Here is a 17153-nt window from a genome sequence, read left to right on the forward strand (position 1 = left end):
GTGATCAACACTTGAAGTGTGGGCCATCCTCAGGGATGGAGCCCTCACCCTGTGGTTTCTGGGTAACCTTTGGGGATTTAGTGTCAGATGAGTTGACTCCTGGATGTCCAGTGGGTCTGGAGGAACTGGTTGCTGTTGGCAGACACCCCACCTGTTTGGTGTCAGGGACAAAACCCAGACTCACTCTTTTCCTCCATTTGCGTCTGGGGTGAGGCTCAAGGACAGGGGACTATAATACGTTGAACAGAGCACTCAGAACCCCTCAGTAGTTCTCTGCATTTTCAGAATTCCTGGTAGAATCAGGGACTTGATTAAATGGGTTGTGACAGAATGTGTCTTGTCCTCATCCTAACCACCTGCATGCTGTGTGTCCTGGGATATTCCCATCTGCAGCTCTTTCATGAGAGCTGGAGCACCATGTTTCTAGAGATTTCTGAAAGGATTACCAGTCATGAGTACAGAGAGTTTACACCTTTGTGGTCAGAGGTGTCCATTTCCCACCAAAGCATTTTAGTGTGAAAGACTTGTCAACCTACCTACGTTTCTTCTTGACATATTAAAAAAAAGTGTCAAATAATGATCATTTCTCTATGATTAAATTAATCAGAGAGCTGAGTGACAGCTGAGGGTCTTCTCAGAGGCAACTGCAGGCAGCAAGAAATGCAGTACTTTGTTGAGTTTCCTTGTGGGGCCTACACACCTTTTTCCAGGCTGGTATGATCTTAGTTAAGACTCAATGCCCTTCACCTTGCTCTCACCTATCACCTATCAGACTATATTTTATTTTCCTATGATACACATGACAGTTACCCTCATAATTATAGAGTTAAGCCTCATCATCATAGAGACTAATAGGAATTTTACTCTGTCCACTCTCTTCAATGACAGTGTACTTGGCATGAGTATGAAGTAGGAGAATCATTTACTTGTGAAATATTTATCAAAATGTATCTTTTTGATTCTGAGAGCATAGTTGTTTGAGTAGGGAAATGGCTGTAAACAAAATATAGTAGAATAATATACACACAGTAAAGGAGGGAAACACACAATAAAGTTGGGGAAAATCCTATGCCAGTTATGAGGAGTGTTCTGAAGAAAGAGAGTGATGGGGATAAAGGAGACTGGACAAGTGTCAGGGAAATGCTCTGTGATAAGGAGGTTTTGAGCAGAGCCTTCCAAAAAAGTGCCTGAGTAAACAGCACCCAGGACCAGAGTGGTTTAGGGGCAGGGGAGTGGAAGGCATGAGACAGAGACTCTGGTGACAAGTCATGAAGAGGTTTGTAGAATTGTAAGAATCAGAATTTGACTCTCAGAAAGCTAGGGGGTCGCTGAGGGACTGGTCACTGCAGCCATGGAATATGATTCACTTTGAAATAGGGTCCTTGTGGCTGTCATGTGAAGAGTGGCCTTTAGGGGGTGTAGGGCAGAGACAGAGGCCCCTGGGTGGACTGGTGCATTGTCCAGGTGAGCTGTGATGAAGTAAGTATCCATATTGTTGCATGGATTGATCTCAGTTTATTAGAATAACATGAATATCTTGCTCTGTTGAGACTTCTGTAGAGGCTTCATCACAAATAAGGATTCGTTAACTCTTCAGCCATTTGTGATGTATTCACTCTTCTAACCCTTGCCACTCCTTGAGGTTTGGGGGCAAGGGAAAAGCCAAAGGTGGGAATTAAAACCTATATCTATGGCTGATTCTTGTTGATGTTTGACAGAAACCAGCAAAATTCTGTAAAGCAATTACATACAGTGAAAAAATATATAAAGTAAAAAACTCAAAAAACTCAACCACCAAATCCCGTGTTAGTTACCCAGGCAACCCACCTCCTTTCTAAGGTTAGGTTGAGGCTTTGCTGGTCACCTTCCTCACATTATAAAACACACCCTTGATGCTGCCATTTCTTAGGAAATCCAATCATTTTAGGAGCTCAGTTCCAGGAATGGTTAGACCAAATTAATACTTCTTATGTAAGTCAGAGTATCAGTATTCCCTCAATATTTCTTATTTCCAGTGCCCATGATGTAAACAAAGTGAACACAGTGGGCGGTTTTCTTCCATGCCATTCTCCATTAAATCATGATGGTTTCTCACTGTGTTTTTTTATAGTGGAAACTTTCAACTATATACATGTACAGATCATAGAATTATAAACTGGTGGACCATTGTCCAGCTCTAGTCATGATCAACATATGGAGAATATTCTTAATGTGTATCTTTTATTCTTGTCCTATTTGGAGCTAATCATTGACGACATGCCAATTCATGCACAAATATTTAGTAATGATATGTAATTATTCACAATATTACTCTGTGGATCTGAAGCCTAGCAACATTAATACTAATGTCCTACAGAACAGGATATGAAAAGGCCTTTTCATATTCACACCACTGTACCCCTACCACTCTCTATTGCAAACAAGCTGGTATTTTCTGTTGTTCACCTTTTAGTTCCAACTGTGCTGCCCATTTTTCTATTTTACCAATATCCTCCCATTGCTACAGCCCTGCGGGCTGAGGTTTGCCTGAAGCTTTCACACATGGGTCCCTGCAAAACCAAAATAATCAGACACTTCTACAACTCAAACACAGGTTCTGGGAGACCATTGTATATGGTAGTTAAAATGTTAAGAATATACATTACATCAGAGGCTGGCCTGTGTTAAGACCCCTGCTGGTGGTATCCTATCCTGGGTAAGACAGCCTGAAGGGCAGGGGAGAGGGGAAGGCCTGGGGAGAGAGGTGGAGCTCAGGAGGATACACAGTCCTCAAAACCACCCACAGTGACTATTTTCCTGAGAAGTGGCTACAGTGTTCTTTGAAATCATGGGCTGAGCATGTCCTTCAGGAGCCAGTTGGCAAAAGTTCAGCCCTAGAGGCACCATCCTGATAATCCGAGCTTACCCTCATGCTCCCCTTTCTAGATGGGAAGAGTAAGTCAGCACCCCACAGAGCAGGTCAGGAGTGCTGCTGAGTCCCCCACCTTGGCTTCAAAAATTCACTTCCTTCTGGTGGTCACTGCGATCCTGAAAGCACTATGGTTGCTCATTTCTAGGCAGGACTAGGTCCTGTCCAGGTACACAATGTCCAGGCCTGGGGCTTCAGAGATTCAGTCATCAAGTTCCTTTCCTTCTGCAGAGGCCACAGGAACTAGGTTCCCTGAGAAGCTGAAGTCCAAGGAGGATCCAGCCAGGGCTGAGCTCTGGCTGCTTGTGATAATATTCAGCCTTTCCATCTTGCTTCTCAACACTACCTTTCTCAGCAGAAATCTGCCTCCGCTCCCATTTGACTATTTGCTTTACTTATCTCTCATCCAGTTGGCTCTAAGCACCCTGAGAGCAAGTCTTCTGTTTATCCCCAGAATATTGCACAGCTCCAGGCACAAAGAATACAGTCCATAAAAATTGAAGTTAGTATGGAAACAATGTAGGAGAAAATTTCCTCAAGACTGGAGTGAAAGTAGAACCTGGCATGTGAAATCCTGATTCTTGCTCTAATCTTCTTCATCACTGCATCCTCACCTCCTTCTTCCTCCACCCCACCAGCACTTCAAGAGCTTTGGGAACATGGCCACCTGGATGCTGCCAGAGAGGCTGGAACCACCTCCTATTCTTGTGAATATGATGTGACACTCATGAAGTCATGTCCAAAATCTTTGATACATCATCTGTGTTAATATCAACTAGATTTGCCTGGGTGGTGTTTATATGTTTGTGTATTAGTGAAATTGAAATATCTGGGAACACTTGAAAAACAGGCAAGTGTCTTCCTCCTGCTTTTCAGCTGGAACATAAAGTTCCAGAAAGTCACTTTTCTGTAGTTGTAGTTCTGTATCTTCATCTGTAAGAAAGGAATAATGATAATCAATTGATAAGGTTGTTAAAGAACACCCAGCTATCTTTTATCACCACTTACTATGAGCCCACCTCACAGGTCCCAATTTTAAATGCCCTCCAGAAGTGTGTAATGTGAATTGAAGTATTTGGAGTTGGAGTTGAGGCAGGCAGACCATAAGAAATGGTGGGGATGATTGAAACTGGAGAGAATACTCCCCTCCTGAGAAGAGAGCCACTCTTCTTAGCTTGGTTCATGGTTTTCAAAGTGTGGTCCCTTGAGCAGCAACCTCATTGCCATGGGAACCTTGTTGATGCAGCTACCCAGGTCCCATCCTGTGCTACTGAACCAAAACTCTGGGGCTGAAGATCTCAAATCTGTGTTTGGCCAAATGACTAAGGGATTCTGATGCTCAATCATGTTTGAAATCCATGGTTCTTGTTAAATTGTAGGACTGTAACTGCAGAACAAGTTGGTATGCTTGTCCTGCCGTGATTTTTTAATATGAAATCTCCCATTGTGAAATCTTATCAATGCCTAAAACTGTAAAATGAACTCTGTGAGCTAACTATACAGATATTCTGGCCATATGTGCAACCTCTGGTTATGCTCCCTTTTAATCTTGAAAATAATCTGAAAAAACATACTACAGGTTTCAAAAAATCAGGTGCTTTTTTATCATGTAGTAAGAAAGTAATTACCCATTACTCAGATTTGAACATATTTCTACCACGGCACAGCATCTCAAATATCTAAACTTCTTCTGTCTGCCCTGGGTGCATTCCATCATTTGAAGATGCAGCCTTAGATACCATGGAATCGAAGATTCTCATCATTCAGATGGAAATACTGAGGAACAGAAGCAGAGATATGACCTGGAGTCCCAGAGGGTTGGCATCACTTATCTTTATCTACTATACAATGACTGTTTGTTCCTGTCCTGCAATTTCTTTAAAGAGGCCTGCAGGGGCCAGGGAGGTTTCCAATTAGAGACTGCACTTCCATGAGCAGGGAGGGAGGAGTTGGTGGGGAGGAATGGCCCATCAGAAGGCTGTAGAACCAGGGGCCTCTAATTTGGACCAGGGTAAAGAGGACCAGGGGAGGAGGACATTGGGAGAGAAAGATGAGTGAGGAGAGGGGAGAAAAGAGCAGTTTCTGTTAGGTAGAGTCTCAGCTACTCCATGGTATCAGATGCAGAGGTTGAGGCAGGAAGAGGGGCAGGGACAGCACGCCTCCTGAATGGGAATCATTGTTTTACCATCTGCAGGTTGTGTGTCCTGAGCAAGTGGCATTATCTCTCTGAGACTCTGCTTTCTGCTTGACACTGTGGTATGAGAATCCTGGATGTTGTAGGATCGACATGAGGCTAAATGAAATCATGCATGTGAAATGTCTCAGGAGAGGGGACCCTCCACTCACAGTGGCTTCTTTTGTGAGTCACCCACTCCCGATGCCCTTCTGTCCTAAGAGAGCTTGGTACTGTGAGCTCAAACCCTGTTCAATGGTGCTGTATGGTTGTAGCTACAAGTAAATAAACAAGAGTGAGTGAAGGGGTGGTGGGTGTGACATGTGTACACTATAATTTCCAGCTTGCAATTCAACAGAGTGCATGTGCACAAACTCTAAGTCAGATCACTGGGTCCAATCCTCTCCCTCCAAGCTATGACCTAAGCAAATCACTTTATTTCTTACTATTTCAGGGACCTCTTGTGTTACATGGGGATATATCAATGGTTTCTCCCCCTTTCTTTAAAGATTTTTTAGAATTAGATGAATCGTATGTTTCATGTGTCCAGGATAATGCCTGCGACAATGAAGAATTTAAATGTTACCTGGAGTAATTACTCATTACTGTTATTAATGGTACTACAAAGAATTTGACTTCTAGGGAGAAGGAATATATGCCTGTTGTATCCATTGCTTCTGTGGCAACCACATGATGTGGGCAGCACGGATCTCATGTGGCACCTGAGGACATGCGGTTTGAGGGTTTTAAATTCTCTGGCCCACAGTTAGGAAAATGCACAGCTGGTACCCAAACCAAGGAACTATGCTCCATCACCAGTGATGGAGAGAGCGGGAAGAAGGGGGTGGCTATGGTGGTCTTCCGAGGTCCCCTGATGCCCACTCATGGAGAAAGCTCTCCTGTTACTGAAACCAGATGAGGGGTGACTGTGGGTCATGCTGTGGTTACAGGTTCAGCTCCCTGCTTCCCCTCGGCCCCTCCCCTTACTCCCTTTTTTTTTGCCTAAAGAGGGTTAGAGCCCAGGGCGACATCACCTTCTCCAGCTAAGTCCCTGCCTGGACCAATGCCTGGTAACGTGCAAGTGTCCATCCATGGGAGAAGCTGTGGCAATGGTTGCAGGAAGGTGATCTGTGTCACACGTGTCATCTGAGGTACGTGATGTGGGCCAGGACGTTGAGGTCCAGCTGAGATGTCATCTGCAGGAGGTTGAAATGGAGGACCTTGGCTGCTAACACACTGCTATTTACTTATCTGTCCTCTGGTCTACTCACATCTACTTACTATAATCCATCATGTGCCAGGCACTGCTCTAGGTGCAGGGATGCTCCCTGAGTGTCAATATTGGACAAACTCCATCTGTCTGAAAACAATCTGTGTTTACATGAGACCCAAAGGCATCATCAAGTTTGAGAAGTGCTCTTACTGGACATTTGACCCCTGAAAACAGAAGCAGGAGGCATGGTTAGGAAGGGAGATTACACAGTAAACAGGACTGACCCAGCTCCTCCCCTTGCCCACTCCCCTCCTCATCACCTGATCCCACCCTGCAGTCAGGATATTAAAGCTCAGTCCATCCCCAGCATCCTCAGGAGCCCTCCTGCAAGGCCATGAAGATGAGCGGGCTCTGCCTCTCTGCAGCCCTTCTCTTCCTCCTGGTTATCCTGGTGGGCAGCACCCTGGTGTATACACACCATACCCAGGATCAAGATAGGCCCAGCCTCATCTCTCCTCTACAGCTTCTGGGAAAATGATAGAAGCCCAAGGAAGGGAGAGTTGCAGGTGTGAAGTGGATGTTGCCAACTCTCTCTGGATTTCTCCTGTCATGCCGCACAGGTTTTTTGTTTGTTTCTTTGGTTTTGGCAGTATTGGGCTTCCTCCCTATGCAAGGGTATTCTCTAGTTCTGGGGTCTTCTCTCTGGTTGCAGTGTGTGGAATCTTTTTGGGGTGGCTTCTGTTGCTGCAGAGCAGGAACTCTAGGCATCTGGGTTGTGGTTGCAGTTCACCTTCTTAGTTGCGGCAAGGCATGTGGAATCTTCCCAACCAGGGAGAGAACCCATGTCCCCTGCATTAGCTGTGGATTCTTTTCTACTGGACTACCAGGGAAGTCTTAAGTGGCAAAATTTAACTCCACTGACATCATGACTCTCATGAGGGTATTTATTAAAATTATATATATATATATGTCTCATAACTACCTGATCCAGGACTCCATTTCTGAGATTCTCTATTCCTGTTCCCTCCCATTTCCCTGAAACTCACTATAGTGTAGTAATAAAAGTAAGTACAGTGAAAGTCTCTAAGTCCTGTCCAACTCTTTGGAACCCCATGAACTGTATAGTCCATGGAATTCTCCAGGTAAGGATATTGGAGTGGTAGCCTTTCCCTTCTCCAGGGGATCTTCCCAATCTAAGGATCGAACCCAGGTCCCCCACATTGCAGGTGGATTCTTTACCAGCTGAGCCACCAGGAAAGCCCTGTGTAGTAATAAAAAGCTTCAAATTTGAAAGGTCTCTTAGTTAATGGCCCAGGTCTCTTAAAACACTTGGGAGTTTCCTGCCTTTAGATGTTAATAGATGAGTCACAAAAGGTGACTCAAGGTAGCCTCAAGGTATGGTTGGAGTCCCAGAAATCACAAGCACCCATTTAATGTTTACAGGTTTCAACAACTGTCATTCCAGCACCTCTGAGGAGAAGGGAGGGAACTGAGAGTGAGATCAGTCACCAATGGCTGATAATCCAACCAATATTCCTATTTAGTGAAACTTAGAAAGAAAGACGTAAAAACTGGGCTCAGAGAGCTTGTTGGTTGGTGAATACAGGAAGCTGATGTGAGGGTGCTGGGCCCACTATGGCACAAAGGGTGGGCACACCTCCCTCCCCGTTTGCTCTGCACATATCTTCCATTTTTCTGCCTCAAGTTATATTTTGCATATTAATCTGGTAATAGTAAGCAATGGTTTTCTGAAGGTCAGCCACTGGTTCTAGTGAATTGTTGAACTTGAAGATGGGGTCATGGACCCCAAAATAGGGTAAGTCCCCCATTTTAGTTATTTGGTCACAAGCATGATTGACTCAGGATCTCATGGCTGGCATGTGAACTGAGGACAGTCTTGAGCCCTCAACCTGCAGAATCTGCAGTAGTTCCATCGATTCCCATCAGAAATAAAAGGACTTGTTGGACACCCAGTGGGTGTTTGGGAAATCAGTTGCTCTTGGTCAAGACACCACATATTTGGTGTGAGGGATAAACCCAGAACACTCTCCCCTGTGATTTGGGGCTCAGGTGATGCTCCAAAAAGGGGGAATAATGAAAGTACACATTGCAACCAGAAACTGTTATCAGTTGTCTGTATTTTAGAGTTCCTAGTAGAATTGGGGAGTGTATCAAATGGGTTGTATGATGCTAGTATCTTCTCTTGACCCTGCCACCCACCTGCCATGTCCTGGGGCAAGTCATCTGCAATTTTCTTGTCAGAACAGGGGATACATGTTACATGGGTTTTTGAACAGATTGCCAGTCATATGTATAAGGAGGTGAGTCACATTTCAAGTTGAATTTTGTACATTTTCCACCAAGATGTGTTAATTTAAAAAATTTCTTTAACTACTTACTTTGGGCAAGAAAGAATATTTATGTGTCAAATAATGAGCATTCCTCTATCATGAAAAATAATCAGAAAGACCTGGGATGAATGTGCTGCAGGGAAAGGAAAAAACACAGTCCCGTATAGGGTGACTCCTGGGACCGAAGTTGAGACAATATTAGGAAAGTCTCCAGGCCCTTTCCCATGTCCCCTTTTGACAATTATTTATTGTCCATATTTATACCCTCCCTTGTCCACTGCTGACTACTATTTTATTTGTGTATTTGATCCTTAGCTTGGTTCATGTCCCAGGCTTCTTGAAACTGTTGGAATTTACTCTCTTTCATAGGTGTGGAGACAAGCCATCAACTGGGACCTGAGAAGCGTTCAGTAATGGATGTGGTTAAAAAATATCATCGACAGTGTTATTACAGGTTTGAATTTTCTGCACCTGTGGGGAGATGAGAGTGCACTGAGATTGAGAACAGGCACCACTGGCCAATGATTCCATCAAAACGCCTGTTTAGTGAAACCTCAAGAAGAATCCACAAATGTGGGCGTTCAGAGAGCTTCTGGGCTGTTAAAACAGGGAGGGTGGGGATGTGAGGGTCTTGTGTTCTCCCCACACCTCCATTTCCACTTTCCCCTGCACATCTCCCTCCCTTCACTGTGCCAAGATTTATCCTTTATAATAATGTGAGATCCCTCTGTGAGTGGTCTTCCTGAGTTTGGTCATCAGATTTATTGAATGGAGTAATGGAACTTACCAGTCTTAGACATTTTGTCAGATCAGGAGTGACTCGGGCCAACATGGCTGGCATCTGAGCTGAGGACAATTCTGCGCCCTCCACTTGCACAATCTATACTAACTCCCTGGATCCCCTGTCAGAATTAAACCACCCTGTTGGACACCCATTGGGTGTTTGGGGGAATTGGATATTGCTGCTAGAGACACCACATATTTGGTGTTAGGAAAACCCGACTCATTCTCCCTGTGCTTTAGGAGCTCAGATGAGTCATGGGACAGGGGAGTAATGAAAGTGGGACTCTGCACCCAGGAACTGTTACCAGTTATCAGTATTTTCAGAGTTCCTGGCAGAATAGGATAGCATGTCAAGTGAGTTATGACAAGGAAGTATCTTGTTCAGACCCTGTCACCCTCATGTCATTAGTTCTCTGGCAAGTCATCTGTAGTCCTCATCTGAACAGCAGATAAGTGGTACATGAGTTCTTTGAACATACTATCAGTAAATTATAAATAGCTTATTCACATTTCATGGCCAAGTATGATCATTTTCCACCATGATATGTTCTTGAAAGATTTCTCTACCTATTTGCTTGGGGCCAGAAAGAACATTTATCGGTCAAATAATGATTATCCCTCTACTTAAAAATTAATCACACAGACCTGGACCACTGAGAAGTGGAATTGCCAGGAAAGCATGAAACCCAGTCCTTATGTGGTTAGTTTGTGGGACCAAGGCTGGTACAATATTAGCAAATTCTCCAGGCTTTTCCCTTTGTCCACTTTTGACTATTGTTTTATTATCCATATTTGAAACTTGTCCTGGTACATTGTTCAACATTCCTGAAAATTTTGAAATCTTTGTCTTTTATAGGTACTAAGATTGTCAGAAAGGAATCCAGTATAACACAAGGATTGGCTGAAACCATACATAAAGACCTGAAAGGTTTGAACATTCTGTACCTATGGGGAGAGAGGAGGCCACTGAGACTGAGATCAGTCACCACTGGCTGATGAGTCAATATATATGTTTATTGAGTGAAACCTCAATAAAAATCCATAAATATTGGCTCAGAGAGCTTTTGAGGTGGGAAAAACTGGTGGTGAGGTGAGGGTGGTAGGCTAACCAGAGTATGGAGGCTTTACTCACATCTATTCCCCCTTTGCCCTTAATGTCTCCTTCATTTAGCTATTTCTCATTTTATCCTATACATTAATGTGAGGAAAGTGAGTAAGAGTTTTCCTGAGTTTGGTTACTGGTTCAATTGAGTTTGAGTGTGGAGTTGAGGTCATGGGAAGTTCGACTTTCAGTCACTTGGTCAGAAGCATGGTAACTGGAGACCACATGGCTGACATCTGAAGTCAGGACAGTCTTGATACCTCAACCTGTGGTTTCGGCACTAACTCCACAGACATGATATCAGAAATCAATTGACAGTTGGGTGTTGGGGATCGGATGGTGTTGTGGAGAAAACACGTATTTGAGGTCAGGTAAAAATCCAACTCACCCTCTGATGTGAGGGCTCAGGTGTGGCTTGGGGAGAGGTGAGTATTAAAAGCAGAACACTGTACCCAGAAAGTCTTACCAGTTATCTGTTTTTTGGAATTCCTGTCAGAATCTATAATGTATCAAATGAGTTACATGACAGTATCTTGTCCTGACCAGGCCACCCACACGCTTGTATCCTGGGGCAAGTGATTTGATGTTTCCTCATCTGAACAGGGGAAACACGCTACAAGAGTTCTTCAAATAGATGATGAGTTATGACTAGGAAGAGTTTGTTCACATGTCACGACCAGATTTGTCCATTTTGCACCACAATGTGTTAATCTGAAGAAAAATTCTCTACCTAGTTGCTGTGGCCAAGTAAAACTATTTCCTTATCAAATAATATTTATTCCTGTATTATTAAAAGTAATGAAAAGATGTCAAGCCATGGAGGAGGGCAATGACAGGGAAAGCAAGAAACACAGCCTTTGTATGGTAGGCTGTCAGACCAAGGCTGATACAGTATTACGAAGTCTCCAGGCTCTTTCCCTTGTCTTTTGACTGCTATTTTCTTATTCATATTTGATCCTTTTCCTGTTTCATGAAGCAGGCCTCCTGAAACTCTTGAAGTTTACTCTCTTTCATAGGTCAGGTGGTGATTTCCAGAGCACAACTCGATAACCATACAGTAGAGGAATTCCCAACGCTCATTTCTCAATACTCGACACTCAATGAGGACAATAAAGGTATATAGTTGCTGCACCTCAGGGAAGAGGGAAGGGCACTGAGATCCAAATCAATCACCAAGGACCAATGATTCAATCAATAAGGCTATTTCTTGAAACCTCAACAGTACAGAAATATTTAGGTTCAGAGAGTTTTCTGGATGGTGAGTCATTGTGCTCACTAGGGAATGGAGGCTCCACACACACAGTCCATTCCCCGTTTGCCCTACACGTCGCCTCCATTTCACTCTTTGTCAATTTTTTTATGCATATTCATCAGTGGAAATGAGAACAGTAAGTACGTTGCTTTCCTCAGTTTGGTCATCAGTAACCTTCAGTTATTGAACATGGAGGTGAAGTCATGGACCTCCCCATTTTAGCCATTTGGTCACAAGCCAAAGTAAGTGAGGACCACGTGACTGGCACTAAAGTGAAGAGAGTTTCGAGCGCTCAACCTGTGGGATCTGTGCTAACTGCATGGATTTCATATCAGACGTCAATTGACTGGGGACGCCCAGTGGGTGTCTGGGGAATTGATTGATGTTGGTAGAGACACCACATATTTGTGTTAGGATAATCCCAGGCTCACTCTGTCCTGTGATTTGGGGGCTTAGATTACCTTGGGTACAAGGCAGTAATGAAAGTAGGACACTGGCTACAGAAACACTTGCAAGTAAACTGTATTTTCTGAATTCCTGGTAGAATCAGGTATTGTATCAGATGCGTTGTGACATCATAGCAACTTGTCCTGACTCTTTATGCTCTGTCCATGTGCTCTGTTTCCTGGGGAAAGTTATCCGCAGTTTCCTCATCTGAAGAGGGGGAAAATGTTCCATGCATTCTTTGAACAGAGTACCAGTCATGAATATAAAGAATGTATGCCCTGCCGCCTTAGTGTCTACACCATTTGGGAGTTCATCTCCCTGACAAGGGACTGAACTTGTGAATACTTCAACAGAAGGTGATTTTTAACCACTGGACAGTCTCAGAAGTCTTACAGAAGTTTTAAGGCTATTCAAAGGCATTATACCAATCTTTCTTAAAAAACTTCATGAGGAAATATACATTTGCACATGATTACTGTATGATGTCAACCCTAGCAACATCCATAATTCTGTCCCAGAAAGGAGGTTTTCAAATAGTCTTTCCAACTTGACCATCCTCCACAATCCTAACATTCTCTATTGCAAACTAGCGGTTCTCGTTGCTGTGTTTGTATGGAGCTGTGATGAGCATCCTCATAACTGAGGCATTGCCCTTCTTGTTCTATCAGCGTCTAAGCCTACCTTCTGCCTTGAGCCTAAATTAACAGGTGGCTGCAATGCCGTGATGACCAGGTATGTCTACAATGCCCAACCAGACTCTGTGAGCAGTTTATGTATGGTGGCTGCAAAGGTAATGAAAGCAACTTTGAAAAGTTAGAGGACTGCATGAAGACCTGCTCTCAAGAAGCAAGGTCCCTGTGGTAAGACAGGGACCAGGGCACCAGAGGAGGGGAAGGGCTGGGGAAAGAGGTGGAGCTCAGGGGGCCACACACCATTCACCCTGCAGTGTCCTCCTCGCTGCTGCCAGAAGAAGAGGCTGCAGTGTCCTGTGAAACCCACACTGAGCGAGGTCTCCAGGGAGAGAATGGCACAAGGTCAACCTCCGATGACTCTGTGATCATCTGAGCCTGATTACATGCTCCTCTTTCTCAAATGGAACACTGATCAGCCACCCTCCAGGGAAAGTGAAAGTGAAATCACTCGTCGTGTCCGACTCTTTGCGACCCTATGGGCTGTAGCCTACCAGGCTTCTCTGTCCATAGGATTTTCCAGGCAAGAGTACCGGAGTGGGTTGCCTTTTCCTTCTCCAGGGGATCTTCCCGACCCAGGGATCAAACCCAAATCTCCCGCATTGCAGGCAGACGCTTTACCCTCTGAGCCACTAGGGAAGCCTCCAGCGTAGGTCGGCAAGACTCCTGAGAACCACATCTAGCTTGGAAAACTCACTTCTTTCTTGTTGTGTCCGTTCGAGTCATAGGGAGAACAGTTTTATAGGTTTTTTGAAAACATAGGATCTGTCAAGATGACAGGTGTCCTGGTCTGGGGCTGCAATGATGGCACTCAACAAGTTCCTTTCTTTTTGCAGAGGACATGCGAAGAGTGGTTTCCAGAAACTCTGAAGTCTGAGGAGGGCTCTTTCAGGTCTGGACTGTGGCTGCATCTGAACCTCTTCAGTCTCCTCAAAGTCCTCTCTGCTACCATCCTCAGCAGAGCCTGCCTGTTTCCTTTCCTCTTTTGGTCAACATGTCTCATTCTGTCTCATCCAGTTGACTCTCAGCATCATGAGAGCTTGTCTGCCCTTTACCCCTACCACTTCACACAGCTCCTGAAAACAATGAGACAGTTCATAATTATTTGAGGATGGAAGGAAGGAATGTAGGAGCACATTCCTCATGATCAGATTAACTACAAGGTTGTGGTGTTAACACAGGGGTTTTGTTTTATCCCATCCTCACAGCATCCTCAGCTTTATCACCCTTCCCAACACCTCCACTCTCCTTGTGGGTGTCCATGGTGGAATTTCCAGCATCCAGTTCTCAGCATCAGTAATGGGAGAATAGTTTGTTTTAAGAAAGCTCCTTAACTGCACAATGATGTTGCAGTATTTATTTCTGTAGCTTCAAACTCTATAGGTTATATTTCAATAAATATATATTCAATATTAAACTGAGTGGAGTGGAGTCTGTTGTCTGTAATTACAAACCTTAACCAATAGAGTCCATGGAATTGGTGGTCCTTCTCTGTTCTTTAGACAGTGGGTCCCTCTCCTTTCCCTTTCCACAGACAGTGCCCTATTAGGCATAGGAAGCAAACCCATTATATTATCAATGACTTCTTAATAGCAACACAAATAACACAGAATCCTGGGAGGTACACATGTCGAGATGACAATTTTTCTTCCTTCCTTCTAATTTCATTCAAACACAGGGGCAGGTTGCCTCCAGAATCTCAGAAGGAGAATGGGTAGGAGACTCAATTGTCTACTTTTATCAGAAATCTGATTCCCTGAAGTCACATATGGGGAGGGACTTACTTCAGTTAAAAAAGTACAGCTACCATTTAGTATCCCTGGCTCTGTGTTAGCATTTTGCCTACATGTTTCTATTAATCATGCTAAGAATCATTCAGGGGAAGAAATGGAATCATAGAGATGGCACTTAGTTGCTTTATTCATTGCCTAACATGGCAGGTCCTCGCTATCCCAAGCAGAGGGACTTTGATGGTGCTTTCCTGATACGCATCTGAGAAGATTTAGAATGGAGGAAACTTTAGAAATGGACAGTATCTGTTTAACCACAGATTAGTAAAGTTTGGCATGGAGACCACAACAAGTAGTAGTATTTGAATAAATGAGAACAGACAGGTGTTCGTGCTGTTTTTCATATCTTTCTAATCTTGGGCAAATTCTCAACATCTCTGAGCTTTGCTTTCTTTAGTATAAAATAAAGACAAGGCTTGTAATTGTTAATATTTCCAGCCAGAGCCCACTTAAATACTCCACTTTGCCTCCTTGCTTTTCTTTTTCTTTGGAATGGTTTTGTTTGCTGCCCCCTGTACAATATTATTGGCCTCTGTCCATAGGTCTTCAGGCGCACTGTTTACAAGTCCTAATCCCTTAAATCTATTTGCTATCTCTATTGCATATTTATAGTGCATTTGATTTAAGTCATATCTCATTTGCCTAGTAGTTTCCCTGCTTTCTTTAGTTTAAGCCTTATATTTGCTATGAGAACCTGATGATCTGAGCCAGAGTAGCTCCTGGTATTGTTTTTGCTGACTGTACACAGCTTCTCTATCTCTGGCTACAAAGAATTCAACCAAAATAATTTTGATATTGACCATTTGGTGAGGTCCATGTGTGAAGTTGTATTGTGGATAAAGGGTATTTGCTATGACCAGGGCATTCTTGGCAGAATTCAGTGTATCTTTGCCTTGCTTTGTATTGTTCTCCAAGGCCAAACTTGCCTGTTACTCCAGGTATCTCTTGATTTCTTACTTTTGCATTCCAATCCTCAATGATGAATAGAACACTTTTTTTTTTTTTTTGGTGTTAGTTTTAGGAGGTCTTCTAGGTTTTCTTTTCTTCTTCTTCTTCTTTTTTTTTTTTGCTATACTGACTTTTTATTTATTTATTTATTTATTTTATTTTCTAGGTTTTCAAAGAAATGATCAACACCAGCTTCTTCAGCATCAGTAGTAGGGAAATAAGCTTGAATTACTGTGATGTTGACTGGCTTGCCTTGGAGATGAGCTGAGTACATGCTGTCATTTTTGAGGTTGCACCCAAGTCCTGCAGTTTAGATGGTTTTGTTGATTATGAGGGTTACTCCATTTTTTCTATAGGTTCCTTACCCACCATAATAGATAAAATGGTCATCTGAATTAAATTCACCATTCCTGCCCATTTCAGTTCACTGATTCCTAAGATGTTGATGTCTATTGTTACCAATCCTGCTTGACCACGTCCAATTTACCTCAAATCATGGACATAACATTCTAGGTTCCTATGTAGTACTGTTCTTTGCAACATCTTATTTAACTTTTATCACCAGACCCATCCACAACTAAGCATCATTTTGGATTAGGTCCAGCCTCTTCATTCTTCTGAGGCTCAGACCCATCCACAACTAAGCATCATTTTGGATTAGGTCCAGCCTCTTCATTCTTCTGAGGCTATTAGTAGTCTCCTCTGCTCTTCCCTAGTAGCATATTGGACAGCTTCTGACCTGGGGGACTCATCTTTCAAGGTCATATCTTTTTGTCCTTTAATACAGTTCATGAGGTCCTCATAGCAAATATACTGGGGTGGTATGCCATTGCCTGCTCCAGTGGATCACATTTTGTCAGAACTCTCCACTATGACCCGTCCATCTTGGGTGGCCCTACATGGCATGGCTCATAGATTCATTGAGTTACACAAGCCCCATTGCCACAAAAAGGCAGTGATCTATGAAGAGGAGTCATACTATAAATATATGTTATTATATTTTTAATCATTATTAGTTGATAACAGTGTAGTGAAAATGACTTGATATTAATAAAAAGAGTTTGGCTTCAGTGACTCGCTGTGTTTTGTGGCCTTGGGGAAGTCATTTTATCTCCTTGAGACACAGTTTCTTTTTTAGGAAGAAAAGGAAGGTAATATCTACATTAAGAAATGCCCAGATTTGGGTACTTTGAGAACTACGATGATTTCAATGCTAAAGTGCTTTGAACACCACAGACTAAGTCAATTGTCTAGAATTGTCTAGAACACCACAGACTAAGGCAAATTGTCTAGAAGCAGAGAGTTTTATTTTCCTCTGTTCCTGACTACTCTTAAATGAGCTGTCAACTGGAGTAAAGAAAGGAAGAAATAACATTGACTTTATTAGTGTCATCTTCTAGAGTTTCACCCTCAGGAAACTGCCCCAGTGCCAGAGTGGAGTCACCGTCCCAATTCCTAATAGGTTTCCTTCCTCAGAGGTAGCCAAAAGCCCTCTTG

General features: G+C 43.3%; 1 pseudogene; it reads left to right on the forward strand.

Moving 5' to 3' along the window:
• The first annotated feature begins 6694 nt into the window (after positions 1 to 6694).
• Positions 6695 to 17153, forward strand: part of LOC122681121 — a 31767-nt pseudogene continuing 21308 nt past the window's right edge.

This window comes from Cervus elaphus, chromosome 23, assembly GCF_910594005.1.
Source record: "Cervus elaphus chromosome 23, mCerEla1.1, whole genome shotgun sequence".
NCBI classification, from domain to species: Eukaryota; Metazoa; Chordata; class Mammalia; order Artiodactyla; family Cervidae; genus Cervus; species Cervus elaphus.